Source organism: Oncorhynchus keta, chromosome 28 (assembly GCF_023373465.1).
Source record: "Oncorhynchus keta strain PuntledgeMale-10-30-2019 chromosome 28, Oket_V2, whole genome shotgun sequence".
In the NCBI taxonomy this organism is placed as follows: Eukaryota; Metazoa; Chordata; class Actinopteri; order Salmoniformes; family Salmonidae; genus Oncorhynchus; species Oncorhynchus keta.
In genome coordinates, this window is record NC_068448.1 from 12,225,967 (window position 1) to 12,242,484 (window position 16,518).

A 16,518-nucleotide genomic window follows, 5' to 3' on the forward strand; every position below is an offset into this window, starting at 1 on the left:
CACACATCTAGAATTAAATATAAAACCTGTCAAACTAAAATCCAACTAATGAAAAGAGAAATGTATATAAAAAATAGTGAAAATGCGGCGCTGAAGTAACCTTCATCTCACATACTTTTCTATGTGTTTCTTGGAATTAAAGGTGGAGTTGATAGTGTGTCTATCAGAGGAGGTCAGGAATCAGAGGTAGGTGGAGAAGGAGGTGCAGGAGAAGGGCCAGCATACAGCCAGGATAGAAGAGAAGATCCACAGGCTGAGATGCCAGCTCTGGGAGGGGTCCTGAACATGGAGGGTTCCTAGCCCTGTTGGACAGATAGCAACTCAATCTGAGACAGACACCAAGCCATACAGAATGAGGTTAACCCTTAGTTAACTTGGTCAGAGAAAGGAGTTAATAATTTGTTAACATTTTAAATCAATATATTGGCTGCATGTAATGTTATTTTCTGAAATTTGACCTAAAACTAATCTAATCTTGCATGGTGCTAGGAAGCATCATGAATCTTCTGGTGTGTACGCATGGAGATACAGTATCAAACACAGCTTTAGAGCTTAAACTGTGGGAGGATGAGCCTCAAATCCCAAATCAACCCTTAGCTCTCACCCCCTGAGATCTGAAAGGTTTGGATAGGTGTGAACAATCCTGTCAATTAAAGCTGAAACTCTTATGGTATGTTATCCCAATCAATACTGTACTCTGAAGGTACAGTGAGTTCCTTGTGTAGAACTCTGTCCATAAAGGAAGGAGAGCTGATCACTGCTAAAGGCCAGCAGGATAAGTTGAGACAACAGCAGAGGACAGGTTGGTTCAGCTACAGGCCATGTCCAGGAAGGTAGTGAAGGACAGGTTGGTCCAGCTATAGGCCATGTCCAGGAAGATAGTAAAGGACAGGTTAGTTCAGCTACAGGCCATGTCCAGGAAGGTAGTGAAGGACAGGTTGGTCCAGCTACAGACCATGTCCAGGAAGGTAGTGAAGCACAGGTTGGCCCAGCTAAAGGTATTGTCTAGGAAGGTATGAACATGCTTTGAGTGTGTAGATTAGGCTATATAGCTATCTATGTGAATCAGACCTCGATCAAATATTTGAAATTATATAAATACTTCAGGTGCTCATGATTTAGCTTAACTGGCAGGCAGAGTTTACACTTTTTGGACACTTCGGTTGTTTCCATTGTGCCTAGATCGAGCACACCTAAAGTCCTTTCAAATACACTGTGAATGTAGCTTTCTGGGGCTCCTGAGGGGTGCAGCGGTCTAAGGCACTGCATCTCAGTGCTAGAGGTGTCACTTCAGAAACCCTCGTTTGAATCCAGGCTGTATCACAACCGGCCGTGATTGGGATTCCGTAGTGCGGCGCACCATTGGCCCAGCGTCATCTGTGTTTGGCCGGTGTAGGCCGTCATTGTAAATGAGAATTTGTTCTTAACTGACTTGCCTAGTTGAATAAAAGGTTAAAAAAAATCTGTGAACATCCTTTACTTTCAGTTCTCTTGTTTACGTGAAGGTGTGAGGGACTCGTGAGAATGCTGGAGGAGGAGAATGGAACTTGTGATCATTATCATCTGATAACTTTGTTTCTACTCTACACTTCCTCTTCATATTTTCACCTTCATGAACTATGATAGGTAAGGTACACTTCCAACTAAGATAAATAGTTTAATGTCCAAGTGAGAAAGTACCAATGTCCCATTGTATAGGCTCATTAACACATTGTAAATAGATGAGTATTAAAACTGTCACCTGTTATAAAGCGAAGTGCTCTACGATGTCATTTACAAAATAGCCTCCAATACCCTACTCAACAAATTGGATGCAGTCTATCACAGTGCAATCCGTTTTGTCACCAAAGCCCCATATACTACCCACCATTGTGACCTGTACGCTCTCGTTGGCTGGCCCTCGCTTCATACTCGTCGCCAAACTCACTGGCTCCATGTCATCTACAAGACCCTGCTAGGTAAAGTCCCCCCTTATCTTAGCTCGCTGGTCACCATAGCATCTCCCACCTGTAGCACACGCTCCAGCAGGTATATCTCTCTAGTCACCCCCAAAACCAATTCTTTCTTTGGCCGCCTCTCCTTCCAGTTCTCTGCTGGCAATGACTGGAACGAACTACAAAAATCTCTGAAACTGGAAACTTATCTCCCTCACTAGCTTTAAGCACCAACTGTCAGAGCATCTTACAGATTACTGCACCTGTACATAGCCCACCTATAATTTAGCCCAAACAACTACCTCTTTCCCAACTGTATTTAATTGATTTATTTTGCTCCTTTCACCCCATTAGTTTTATTTCTACCTTGCACATTCTTCCATTGCAAAACTACCATTCCAGTGTTTTACTTGCTATATTGTATTTACTTTGCCACCATGGCCTTTTTGCCTTTACCTCCCTTCTCACCTCATTTGCTCACATTGTATATAGACTTGTTTATACTGTATTATTGACTGTATGTTTGTTTTACTCCATGTGTAACTCTGTGTCGTTGTATCTGTCAAACTGCTTTGCTTTATCTTGGCCAGGTCGCAATTGTAAATGAGAACTTGTTCTCAACTTGCCTACCTGGTTAAATAAAGGTGAAATAAATAAATAAAATAAAAAATAAAACTTTATACTGTTTAGGCAGAGGTAAGGATATATTTCTAAAAAATGAATATTTTTGAAGCAGGCATCCTCCATGCATTTCAAATAATAAACACAGCAACTTTGCTTTGTTTTATCCAGTTCTTCACAAACAAGATGTACACACATTACATTCCTTTACTATGTAAACAGAGAGATTTACAATAGTCTCAAATTTCCGTTGTCTTTTTTCTGTAGACAGATTTATTGGTGATGTTGAAGTCATTTTTTTCACAAAATAAAAACTGTTAAACACTTTTTGAGTAAAACCAGTTGATTTATAAAGTACCAGTCTAACTCAATATTTCTATAGCCTATGGGATACCTTCTAGAGCAGGTATTCCCAAACTGAGGTACGCGTACCCCCAGGGGTGCGTATGTGCAATGCTGTCATTTTTTAAATCCACATTTTCAAACAGTACATTAATATTTTCCAAAGGGGATATGCATTTGGGAGAGTTTTTTTTTATCGCCCGAGTAACCTCGTTTCACTGCCAAAAAATAAAATGAAACCATCTCGTGTTCAGCGAAGTAACAACACAATGTCAAATACAGGTAGTGTAACGATTGTCATTGTCGGGAGAAGGAGAGGAGGACCAAAGTGCAGCGTGGTACGTATCCATAATACTTTTAATCCAGAATGAATACACGGATAAAAATAACAAAATGATAAATGAACAGTTATAACAGGTGCAACAAACGCGGCTCTGGCAGCTCCTGACTGACGGGCGGCTCTGGCAGCTCCTGACTGACGGGCAGCTCCTGACTGACGGGCGGCTCTGGCAGCTCCTGACTGATGGGCAGCTCCTGACTGACGGGCGGCTCCTGACTGATGGGCAGCTCCTGACTGACGGGCGGCTCTGGCAGCTCCTGACTGATGGGCAGCTCCTGACTGACGGGCGGCTATGGCAGCTCCGGACAGACGGGCGAACCTGGAGAGAGGAGACGGAGAGACAGCCTGGTGCGTGGGACTGCCACAGGACCCACCAGGCTGGGGAGACCTACAGGAGGCCTGGTGCATGGAGAAGGCACCGGATGGACCGGGCTGTGGGGGAGCACTGGAGCTCTGGTGTGCAGCCTTGGCACCACTCCTCCAGGCTGGATGGCCACTTTAGCCCGGACCCTCCAGAGTGCAGGCACAGGTTGAACCGGGCTGTGGGTGAGCACTGGAGATCTGGTGCATACCACTCGCACCTCTCCCTTAGGCTCAATACCCACATTTGCTAGGCACGGACGGAGCGCAGGCATAGGACACACTGCACCCTCCCAGCTATAGCGCACCGGGCTATGAGCGCGTACTGGCGACACCGTGCGCTTAACCGCATAACACGGTGCCTGACCAGTACTGTGCTTCTTCCGGTAAGCACGGGGAGTTGGCTCAGGTCTATCTCCTGACTCCGCCAATCTCCCCGTGTGTCACCCTGCCTCTCATGCCTGTTGCGCTGCCTTACCTCATATCGCCGCCGCTCAGCTTTCGCTGCCTCCAGTTCTTCCTTGGGTCGACGATATTTCCCAGCCTGTGCCCAGGGTCCTTTGCCTTCCAGTATCTCCTCCCAAGTCCAGGAGTCCAGAACCCTCTGTTCCTGGTTACCACGCTGCTTGGTCCTTTTTTGGTGGTGGGTAGTTCTGTAACGATTGTCTTCCTCTTCTGATGAAAACAGAGACATAAAAAAGGAACTAAGGCCAGGACGTGACAGGTAGCCTAGTCAAAGAATTGACATCCAATCACATTAACCGTTAATCTCTCGCAGGAAACCTTCACTCTTGCACAGACATTTAGAAACAGAACATGACAGTTAGAAAAATAAACCACAGGAGTTTAAGTGAGATTAATTAAAGATGACTTTCGAGTAGTAAAAGCAACAGATACCATTAATAAGAAGGGGCTAGAAGCGTCTTATATGGTGACCTACTGAGTGGCTAGGACAGGCAAGCCCCATACTATTGAGGAGGACTTAATTCTTCCTGCTGCCGCGGATATGGCTGGGACAATGCTGGGGGAAAAGGCCAACAAAAACTATACAGACAATGCCTTCATCAAACAACACTGTTTCACAACGCATCCATGACATGGCAGGAGATGTTTTTAAAGCATTTCTGCTTTGCATACAAGCCAGTGAATGACATGCGTTACAGCTGGATGAGTCAACAGGGCCTGGCAGAGCTCCTGGTATATGTCCGTTACATTTATGAGGGGTGAATTAAATAAAAAAAATGTAAGGTGAATTAAAAAAAAAAAAATGTAACACTATGATCAGAGTACTTTTTAAACTCTGTAGAGTGGGACCATATGTTTTCCGGGGTAGTATTAAAATCAACTCTAAGTGTTGATTTCACACTGCAAAATGTATTGTGTAGAACGCACGTGCCCATGCCTGAATGGGCACATTCTCTATAGGCTACAAGATTATGCCGGAGAAGAAGGTAGACGTTTTATGTTCCTCCAACCGATTGTGTTTTTTGTTTGTTTATTTGCATTGTTTGTAATTCATTTTTTTACTCATTATGTTGCCGCTACCATCTCTTATGACCGAAAATAACTTCTAGACATCAGGTCTCCAACTACTCACCACGGACTAGCATAATCCTTCTTTTCCTTTCACGACTCTGACGAGCCCGATGCTAAGGATATACTGGGAAGAGGGGGCGGAGAAAGATGTCCCGAAGAGCAGGCTGCCTGCTGAGAATTCGTAGGCGATCAAATAAACCACCACTTCAATCCATTCTGCTCGTAAACGTGCAATCTTTTGAGAATAAAATCGACGAGCTACCCAGAAGATTACACTACCAACGGGACATTAAAAACTGTAACATTTTATGCTTCACAGAGTCGTGGATGAACAACGACAATATCAACATACAGCTGGCTGGTTATACACTGTACCAGCAGGATAGAACAGCGGCGTCTGGTAAGACAAGGGGCGGCGGGCTATGTATTGTTGCAAATAACAGCTGGTGCACAATATTTAAGGATGTCTTGAACTTTTGCTCGTCTGAGGTAGAGTTTCTCATGATAAGCTGTAGACCACACTATCTACCTAGAGAGTTTTCACCTGTATTATTCATAGCTGTGTCCATACCACCACAGTCAGAGGCTGGCACTAAGACAGCATTGAATGACCTGTATTCCACCATAAGCAAATAAGAAAACGCTCACCCAGCTCCTAGTAGCCAGAAACAATGCATGGAAACTTAAATATGTTTTACCTATTTTCTATCAGCATGTTAAATGTGCAACCAGAGGAAAAGAAAACGCTGGACCACCTATATTCCACACACAGAGACGCATACAAAGCTCTCCCTCAATCTCCATTTGGCAAATCTGACCATAATAAATTGTACTACACAAGCTCTGACGCTCGTCGGATGTGGCAGGGCTTGCAAACCATTACAGGCAACAAAGGGAAGCAAAGCCAAGAGCTGCCCAGTGACACGAGCCTACCAAACGAGCTAAACCACTAATATGCTCGCTTCAAGGCAAATAACACTAAAACATGCATGAAAGCACCAGCTGTTCTGGACGACTGTGTAATCACGCTCTCCGCAGCCAATGTGAGTAAGACCTTTAAACAGGTCAACATTCACAAGGCCGCAGGGCCAGACGGATTACCAGGACGTGTACTGCGAGCATGAGCTGACCAACTGACAAATGTCTTCACTGACATTTTCAACCTCTCCCTGTCCGAGTCTGTAATACCAACATGTTTTAAGCAGACAACCATTGTGCCTATGCCCAAGAACACTAAGGTAACCTACCTAACTGACTCCCGACCCATAGCACTCACGTCTGTAGCCATGAAGTGCTTTGAAAGGTTGGTCATGGATCACATGAACAGCATCATCCCAGAAACCCTGGACCCACTCCAATTTGCATACTGCCCCAACAGATTTACAGATGATGCAATCTCTATTTCCCTCCACACTGCCCTTTCACACCTGGACAAAAGGAACACCTATGTGAGAATGCTATTCATTGACTACAGCTCAGCTTTCAAAGCTCATCAGTAAGCTAAGGACCCTGGGACTAAACACCTCCCTCTGCAACTGGAAGTCACAACTGGATCCTGGACTTCCTGACGTGTTGCCCCCGAGGTGGTGAGGGTAGGATCTGCCACGCTGATCCACAACACAGGGGCCCCTCAGGAGTAGGTGCTCAGCCCCCTCCTGTACTCCCTGTTCACTCATGACTGCATGGCCAGGCACGACTCCAACACCATCATTTAATTTGCCGATGACACAACAGTGGTAGGCCTGATCACCGACAACGACGAGACAGCCTATAGGGAGGAGGTCGCCGTGTGGTGCCAGGATAACAACCTCTCCTCAACGTGATCAAGACAAAGATGTATAGCCACTTTAACAGTACCTACATGTGCATACTACCTCAATTAGCCCGACAAACCGGTGCCTGTATATAGCCTCGCTACTGTTATTTTTCAATGTCGTATTGATTTCTTTACTTATCTATTGTTCACCTAATACCTATTATTTACTTTCTTTTTTTAAATCGCACTGTTGGTTAGGGCCTGTAAGTAAGCATTTCACTGTAAGGTCTGTATTCGGCGCACGTGACAAATAAACTTAGATTTGATTTGATTCTGGTGGAACCCCCAAAAAATATGAAGGGAAGCCAGTTTGGATTTGTCCTTCGGTGGAGTTAAAATCAGCCCTTTCCTAAATTAGTCATGGATGGAGATAAGGATTTAGACTTGTGGTTTGACCTAATTCTCTGTAATGGTCAATGATAACTGTGATTCTGATCCAACCATTAATTCATACATTCTTTCTCTGGCCTGAGAGGATGGAAGATGTAGCAGGCTATACCCACCTAGCAAAATGCCTCTGGCCTGAGAGGATGGAAGATGTAGCAGGCTATACCCACCTAGCAAAATGCCTCTGGCCTGAGAGGGTGGAAGATGTAGCAGGCTATACCCACCTAGCAAAATGCCTCTGACCTGAGAGGATGGAAGATGTAGCAGGCTATACCCACCTAGCAAAATGCCTCTGGCCTGAGAGGGTGGAAGATGTAGCAGGCTATACCCACCTAGCAAAATGCCTCTGGCCTGAGAGGATGGAAGATGTAGCAGGCTATACCCACCTAGCAAAATGCCTCTGGCCTGAGAGGATGGAAGATGTAGCAGGCTATACCCACCTAGCAAAATGCCTCTGGCCTGAGAGGATGGAAGATGTAGCAGGCTATACCCACCTAGCAAAATGCCTCTGGCCTGAGAGGATGGAAGATGTAGCAGGCTATACCCACCTAGCAAAATGCCTCTGGCCTGAGAGGATGGAAGATGTAGCAGGCTATACCCACCTAGCAAAATGCCTCTGGCCTGAGAGGATGGAAGATGTAGCAGGCTATACCCACCTAGCAAAATGCCTCTGGCCTGAGAGGATGGAAGATGTAGCAGGCTATACCCACCTAGCAAAATGCCTCTGACCTGAGAGGATGGAAGATGTAGCAGGCTATACCCACCTAGCAAAATGCCTCTGGCCTGAGAGGATGGAAGATGTAGCAGGCTATACCCACCTAGCAAAATGCCTCTGGCCTGAGAGGATGGAAGATGTAGCAGGCTATACCCACCTAGCAAAATGCCTCTGGCCTGAGAGGGTGGAAGATGTAGCAGGCTATACCCACTTGGCAAAATGTAGTCGAAAAGACGACTATGCCCGATGTCCAATCTCTGTTTAGTTTTGGTTGAAAGTTTCAACGACTTGAAAACAACTTAATTTCAACGTACTTGCAGCCTATACACATGAACTCAGTATAAAAAAAATTGGTCTATGGACATTTTATTAACATCCCACATCACTCCAGTATTTACACACAGTATTTCTGTACAACCTTTGTGCTAATTGTCTTTATTCCACTAATGAAGAAGACTGACTCAAATCATCACCTACTCATATTTCAAACATCTGTCACGTTCTGACCTTAGTTCCTTAGTTATGTCTTTATTTTAGTTTGGTCAGGGCATGAGTTGGGGTGGGTAGTTATGTTCTTTTTTCTATGTTGTGGTTTTGTGTTTGGCCTGGTATGGTTCTCAATCAGAGGCAGGTGTCGTTCGTTGTCTCTGATTGAGAATCATACTTAGGTATCCTTTTCCCATCTGTGTTTTGTGGGTGATTATTTCCTGTTTAGTGTTGCTTCCATTTCACCTTACGGGACTGTTCATTTGTCGTTTATTGTTTTGTTCAGTGTTCAGTTATTGTATTAAAAACATGAACACTTACCACGCTGCGCTTTGGTCCTCACCTTCTTCCACCGCAGACGATCGTTACAACATCCAGAGTGAAAAAGGATGCATTTATTATTCCATACCTTACCATTAAGTGAATTATTGCCATTACATTTTATCAAAGGCGTTTCAATTCGGTTTTGATATTACAAGTAACATTTAGTAATCGTCATTATTTATGCAACCAACTGACAATTTTTTTACGATTATATTTTTTACAAACAATGGACTAATACAAGCGTTGAATATTACATCATATTCTTTCTCTTTTAATCAATGGCATCAATATGTTGCTAAACTAATGAACCCAATGACCGACCAATCAACATTCTTGCAAAATTAATGAACAAACATGTGCTAAAGTAACATATATTTTGGTCCATCATATAATCAAAAACAGTATAAATTCAGTATATCTTCCTCTGTGTCAAAATAATGTAAGTTTAGTATCACATTTGAACCAATCCAGTGCGTTTTTGTATTTTATTTTAATTTTAAATCAACAATAAGTCAAAGGATTCAACTAATGAAAACTCAAACAAATAAAATGGATCAAACAGATCAATCCCACTTTTCATGCCTGTTGAAGACGTTTGGTGTTGGTGTGGTAAACCCCATCCTCTGGCTCTACCAGGGGAATGCTTCAGGTGGTCTCCCACAGCTCTGCGTATGTCATGTTCTGTGGCCTTGCTGTTCCATTTCTTGACTGCCAGTGCAACACAGAAATAAACATATTTAGTCATGTTATGTATATACAACACTCAATGTAATAGATATGTAGCATCTTACATATCTATTACTTTGAAGGCACTTAAAGGTGACTCCTGTCATCCGATAACTCCAAGCTGCATTAAGTTTGGATTCACGAAAGTCCCATTGTGCTCGCATTAGGTTCAGATCTGCCAGGATGGGCATTGTGTTCAGAATTTGACATAGTCTGGATGCAATCAGGCCACCAAATATGTATAAACTACATAAAGAGACGGGGTGAATGAGTGGGGAAAAGTACACGCTACACAAATTACTTTCAGAATAACAAAGAACAAATGTGGGTTCCTGAGAGGAAATCAACAGTCAAAAGGGGAGAGAAACTACATGAATCAGTGGACAATTTCACTAATGTAAATGAATATTTAACACTTTTTTGGTTACTACATGATTCCATATGTGTTATTTCATAGTTTTGATGTCTTCATGATTATTCGACAATGTAGAAAATAGTACAAATAAAGAAAAACCCTTGAATGAGTAAGTGTCCAAACTTTTGACTGGTACTGTAGATGATGGAACATATTCCCTTTTGCTTACGTGATATAAATATTTACCATCTAAACCATGTGACCTCTCACCTCTCTGGCTGTAGAAGTGTCTCACTGTGCTCCACCCTCGCTGGGTCCTCAGAGGAGAGGAATGCTGGGAAGGGATGGAAGGATGAATGGATCAATCATTCAAAAAGTCAGTAAAATAAAGGGAGTGTTGATTAGCTTAAATATCCATCTCCCACCCATGGAGAGACCTATATCCTGTATCTTACCCTCCAGACAGTCTCGGGGGTAACGAGGCGGCTTGCCTCATTCCTGGTCAGCTGACATGGCAGGGGGTGAGCGAATCATCACTGGTTCATACACACACAGGACAAGGACAATAAGCCTAGTTACTACAACACTACTATAGAGAAATAGCAATGGTGTCTTTTTGTAGGCATTAACTCCTTCATGGTTTGTTGGACAAAGCCTCTGGGGAAATTAATGCCGTTTTGGTGGGGTTTTTGGATGAGTGTAGAAAATAAGGTCTGTGGTAAACACATGCTTAGGAGTTTCGTTCTATGAGATAATCATCAGCTAACGTGACTTTTTGTGAATTTCTAAGTATTTATGTCACCATAAAAAGCACATAAACGCTTCATAATTCATCAAATTATCCCATAGAACAAAACGTATAAGATTGCCTAAGCCTGTTTTAACCTCAGACCTTATTTAACGCGTTTATCCTAAAACCCTATTCCTTTGAGTCTGTGTTTGATTATGATATGCTATCTCTTACCTATCCATCTCTGAGTGTGGGTTTGCTCCTGATTTCTGGGCCACTGAAGCAGACTGGGATGTTACTGCCTGAGAGGTTTGTCTGCCCTTTGACCTCTTGAGGAGGATCCATTGTCATCAAGCGGCTTTGTTTCTTCATCAGACAGTGGAGTCATAAGTGAGAGCAGCTCCTTGGTCTGCCATTCCTGAGGGAGAGAAACACAAGACTGATAACAAGGCAGTCACAGCCAACTGTAGGGGTGCATCTCAATAGTCTACAGTGGCTTCCTCTATCTCCTTTCTTTCATTGTCATTGATCTGAACAGGAGACAGCATTATGGTATTTGTTTTCCCCTGTCCAGTTCTTTCAGATCAGGAGGGCATGAAGGCATGGTGGGACAGGTGGAGCAGGTTCTGCATGTGTTATATGACTAGGAAAGTCCCTGCAGTATTTTTGCAGTTTTTTTAACGAAACAGGCAGAGAATTGAAAATAGCCAAGGTTTGCAGGTTTAGAATTACATTCTCTTTACCATCTGTCCTAGTAGTCTGACAAATTCATCATGATAATACTGCTAAACTGCAAATAGTTGTATTGGTGTTAGATTAATTTAACTAAATCCATTTGTCCATTAATTGTAGAGATAGAAAAAAGGAAGAGAGGTGTTTAATGAAGGAAACCTTCCTTAAGAGTGAAACCAACATGTACAGTTGTATACAGGGAATGTTAGGGACGTTTTTAAAAGTCCATTGCTCTTTTATTTGTTCAGTTCGATTTGTTCAGTTCGATGAGTTCGCATCTAGTTGTAGGTTACAACTATTTGGTTTGTGGGGGATGTTAAAAGACTATCAATTGTAAATTATATGTCAAAGGTAATTCAGTAAAAAGGTGCTTTTGGGTGAATGTGTTTCCCTCAGAACTGTGGAGAGAAAAGAAGTGAAGAAGTGATACTATCTAGGCTACATTTTCTAGGGCCAACTCAGCAGAACGTTTTTGAATTCATGCATATTGTGCAGTTGAAAGAAATGCTGACAACAACCTTAATGATTAGTACTACTTGTATTCTAATGTTGTATCATACAGGCACCATGTGTGGGTTCAGTGTATCATACAGGCACCATGTGTGGGTTCAGTGTATCATACAGGCACCATGTGTGGGTTCAGTGTATCATACAGGCACCATGTGTGGGTTCAGTGTATCATACAGGCACCATGTGTGGGTTCAGTGTATCATACAGGCACCATGTGTGGGTTCAGTGTATCATGCAGGCACCATGTGTGGGTTCAGTGTATCATACAGGCACCATGTGTGGGTTCAGTGTATCATGCAGGCACCATGTGTGGGTTCAGTGTATCATACAGGCACCATGTGTGGGTTCAGTGTATCATGCAGGCACCATGTGTGGGTTCAGTGTATCATACAGGCACCATGTGTGGGTTCAGTGTATCATGCAGGCACCATGTGTGGGTTCAGTGTATCATGCAGGCACCATGTGTGGGTTCAGTGTATCATACAGGCACCATGTGTGGGTTCAGTGTATCATGCAGGCACCATGTGTGGGTTCAGTGTATCATGCAGGCACCATGTGGGTTCAGTGTATCATACAGGCACCATGTGTGGGTTCAGTGTATCGTGCAGGTGCCATGTGTGGGTTCAGTGTATCATGCAGGCACCATGTGTGGGTTCAGTGTATCATGCAGGCACCATGTGTGGGTTCAGTGTATCATGCAGGCACCATGTGTGGGTTCAGTGTATCATACAGGCACCATGTGTGGGTTCAGTGTATCATGCAGGCACCATGTGTGGGTTCAGTGTATCATGCAGGCACCATGTGTGGGTTCAGTGTATCATACAGGCACCATGTGTGGGTTCAGTGTATCATGCAGGCACCATGTGTGGGTTCAGTGTATCATGCAGGCACCATGTGTGGGTTCAGTGTATCATACAGGCACCATGTGTGGGTTCAGTGTATCATGCAGGCACCATGTGTGGGTTCAGTGTATCATGCAGGCACCATGTGTGGGTTCAGTGTATCATGCAGGCACCATGTGTGGGTTCAGTGTATCATGCAGGCACCATGTGTGGGTTCAGTGTATCATACAGGCACCATGTGTGGGTTCAGTGTATCATACAGGCACCATGTGTGGGTTCAGTGTATCATGCAGGCACCATGTGTGGGTTCAGTGTATCATGCAGGCACCATGTGTGGGTTCAGTGTATCATACAGGCACCATGTGTTGGTTCAGTGTATCATACAGGCACCATGTGTGGGTTCAGTGTATCATACAGGCACCATGTGTGGGTTCAGTGTATCATACAGGCACCATGTGTGGGTTCAGTGTATCATGCATGCACCATGTGTGGGTTCAGTGTATCATGCAGGCACCATGTGTGGGTTCAGTGTATCATGCATGCACCATGTGTGGGTTCAGTGTATCATGCAGGCACCATGTGTGGGTTCAGTGTATCATGCAGGCACCATGTGTGGGTTCAGTGTATCATGCATGCACCATGTGTGGGTTCAGTGTATCATGCAGGCACCATGTGTGGGTTCAGTGTATCATACAGGCACCATGTGTGGGTTCAGTGTATCATACAGGCACCATGTGTTGGTTCAGTGTATCATACAGGCACCATGTGTTGGTTCAGTGTATCATGCAGGCACCATGTGTGGGTTCAGTGTATCATACAGGCACCATGTGTGGGTTCAGTGTATCATGCAGGCACCATGTGTGGGTTCAGTGTATCATGCAGGCACCATGTGTGGGTTCAGTGTATCATACAGGCACCATGTGTGGGTTCAGTGTATCATGCAGGCACCATGTGTGGGTTCAGTGTATCATGCAGGCACCATGTGTGGGTTCAGTGTATCATGCATGCACCATGTGTGGGTTCAGTGTATCATGCATGCACCATGTGTGGGTTCAGTGTATCATGCATGCACCATGTGTGGGTTCAGTGTATCATACAGGCACCATGTGTGGGTTCAGTGTATCATGCAGGCACCATGTGTGGGTTCAGTGTATCATGCAGGCACCATGTGTGGGTTCAGTGTATCATGCAGGCACCATGTGTGGGTTCAGTGTATCATGCAGGCACCATGTGTGGGTTCAGTGTATCATACAGGCACCATGTGTGGGTTCAGTGTATCATGCAGGCACCATGTGTTGGTTCAGTGTATCATACAGGCACCATGTGTTGGTTCAGTGTATCATGCAGGCACCATGTGTGGGTTCAGTGTATCGTGCAGGCGCCATGTTTAACAGACACAATCACTGAGATGTCTTATGGTTAAAAGTAGGGCTTGAATTGAGTGGGTATGTGAGGATATAGGCCTAACTATTGTTATAGAAATGGGTAAAAAGCATATGCTGCCCCTTGTTTGCTAAGCCTTAGTAAAAACAACAGTCCAAATTATATAAAGAGATATAGTCTTTAACAATGATGAATTACGCGATTATTTCTGCATAGTCCACTAGACGATCGAAGGTCTTGCTCACACTCAACATGGGTTCTTGGTAATCCTAAATCTCTGTAATTTAGAATAGTAGTGGTAGGATATGCCTTTAGAAAGAGACCAAAAAGATAGAATCGGTATAGAAGCGGTATTCATAGACCAAACAGTTTAACAGATTTTTATCCAGGAGAATCACATTGAATCAGGCTATTAATTTCAGTGCATCTGAGTTCTTATGCGTAACCTATAGCCTAAACGGAACCGAAATCACCCCCGCCTATTTTGATCCCAGATCATGACAAAACCTGCACATTTCAGCTATATTTCTAATTGATTTAGCCCACTATCGCCTAGAGATGTGATACACATGAAGCCCTATATTGAATCTGGATTTCACAAACAATAGCCTGACTAGGATCCTTTGACTCCTCACCGCGCCATATGTGTTCCCAATTACGCTAAATGTTGTCCTATTAATAAGCGTTGAATGTTTTCCAATTCATTTGCATTGGTTAACCGGTGTCAGAGGAAGGCCCTAAAAATGGTCAAGGACTCCAGCCACCCCAGTCATAGACTGTTCTCTCTGCTACCGCATAGCAAGCTGTACCTGAGCGCCAAGTCAACCAGGTTGTCACCTAAATATTTATAATATAATAGTAGCCTTACCTTTAAAAAAAATGTCACTGCTGCCAATACTGTTTTCTATGATTGATTTCACTTAATACTTTGGGATACTAGTGCACAAAAAACACTGACAAATAGTGTAGATTTGTAATGATGAGTGCAGTCAGAGCTTGAATCTGTGGGAGAATAAACCAGTAATGAACAAGGACCGTGTGAAAGTGAAGCTATAGTTTCATAGCACTTTGATCATATCTTAGTTGTCATCATTGCATTGATAACGTGAAGTAATAGAGCACCTTTAGTCATGCGGCTGAAGTTCTTGACAACTCACCATTTACAAAACTAACACCTGCAAGATGCTGTACTTTCTTCTGTTTCATTGTACTACATTGCTTGGCGTTTCCTCTAAATCTGATGATGCCTAATAGAAGGTAACATATTACTCAATGAAACATTTCTAGTTCAGCCCAGAGTAAGTAGAACAATAATATCATCTGCTCAGCTAACCTTAGCACAGTGACTGTTCAACATGTAGATTATATCAACATACCTCTACAGCATTTACTGTCACTGGGGAAAAAGTCACTTTTGTTAGACTTCTTTCCTTCCTTAGAATTACAATTATCCTTCTTCTTCTTCTTATTATTATTATTATTATTATTATTATTATTATTATTATTATAGGAGCTATTAGGACTGATGCCACAACAACACCAATGATGATTCCAGGTTCTATTCTTGAGGATTGTGGTCCACATTCAGAATTGGACCAATGAGTTCCTGGTCTTAGTTCTTGAAGACCTAAGGATTTACACCTGTAACACATAATATAACAGTCTGAAACAGCAATTTGATCATTCAACTTTCTGTTTTGTTGTAGATTTGTACTGTAGTATACTGTTTGATTTACCTTAGACTTTTGATGTCTGTAAACATATGTGAACTTACTGTGTGTGTGGCTGGCAGGATGTTAATGATCCATCTGAATAAGTATCACCAGTGCAGTCAGCACACACAGTATTTGTAGACGTTGTTCCTGCAGAAATATATGATTGCATTTTGTTTTTTCCCCTACTAATTCAATTCCATTAACTGTTAATGATTATTCACACTGAAGTTACCAACTTGACTAAATTGAATTATGACAACACGATGAGTATTATGATGAGACAGAAGACCAACCTGTGTGGCTGATGTATTGACCAGGTTCACAGCTGCTGTGTCTCTGGGCTGCTCTACAACCATCCTTAGTTGGGTCTAGACAGTAGAACCCCTCCAGTGTCCCACAGACAGTGTCTGATGAAGGTCTACATGACTGCTTTACCTTCAAACCCAAATCTAGAGAGAAAACATGGCATCTATTATCTGATGCAGATAAAAGCCTAACAGCATAGAACATATCAGTGTTTGTGTCTGGGTTTCAGTACAAACAAACAGCACCACTCTTACCTGGATCACAGTTGATACACACTTTGCATTTTATGAGACCATTGGGCTCATCAAGGAATGTAGAATCAACACAGGGCACACAGCTGGTGCTGGTGAATTCAGTA

General features: G+C 43.2%; 1 protein-coding gene and 2 long non-coding RNA genes across 10 annotated transcripts in view; 1 reads left to right on the forward strand and 2 right to left on the reverse strand.

The window, feature by feature from the left end:
• LOC118372332 (sodium channel protein type 8 subunit alpha-like) overlaps window positions 1-16,518 on the forward strand; it is a 202,394-nt gene that overhangs the window by 45,861 nt on the left and 140,015 nt on the right. The gene's annotated exons all lie outside the window — the stretch shown is intronic.
• On the reverse strand, window positions 9,073-11,093 carry LOC127913197 (uncharacterized). The gene is made up of 4 exons (XR_008085188.1): window positions 10,907-11,093; window positions 10,398-10,478; window positions 10,213-10,276; window positions 9,073-9,569 (listed from the first exon to the last, which is right to left on the reverse strand). It is a non-coding gene; the product is annotated as an uncharacterized LOC127913197 (long non-coding RNA).
• On the reverse strand, window positions 14,520-16,302 carry LOC118381956 (uncharacterized). Of its 2 annotated transcripts, XR_008085187.1 has the most exons (4): window positions 16,148-16,302; window positions 15,914-16,001; window positions 15,516-15,780; window positions 14,520-15,386 (listed from the first exon to the last, which is right to left on the reverse strand). It is a non-coding gene; the product is annotated as an uncharacterized LOC118381956 (long non-coding RNA). The 2 variants fall into 2 exon arrangements; XR_004825210.2 differs by having other exon boundaries at window positions 14,520-15,780.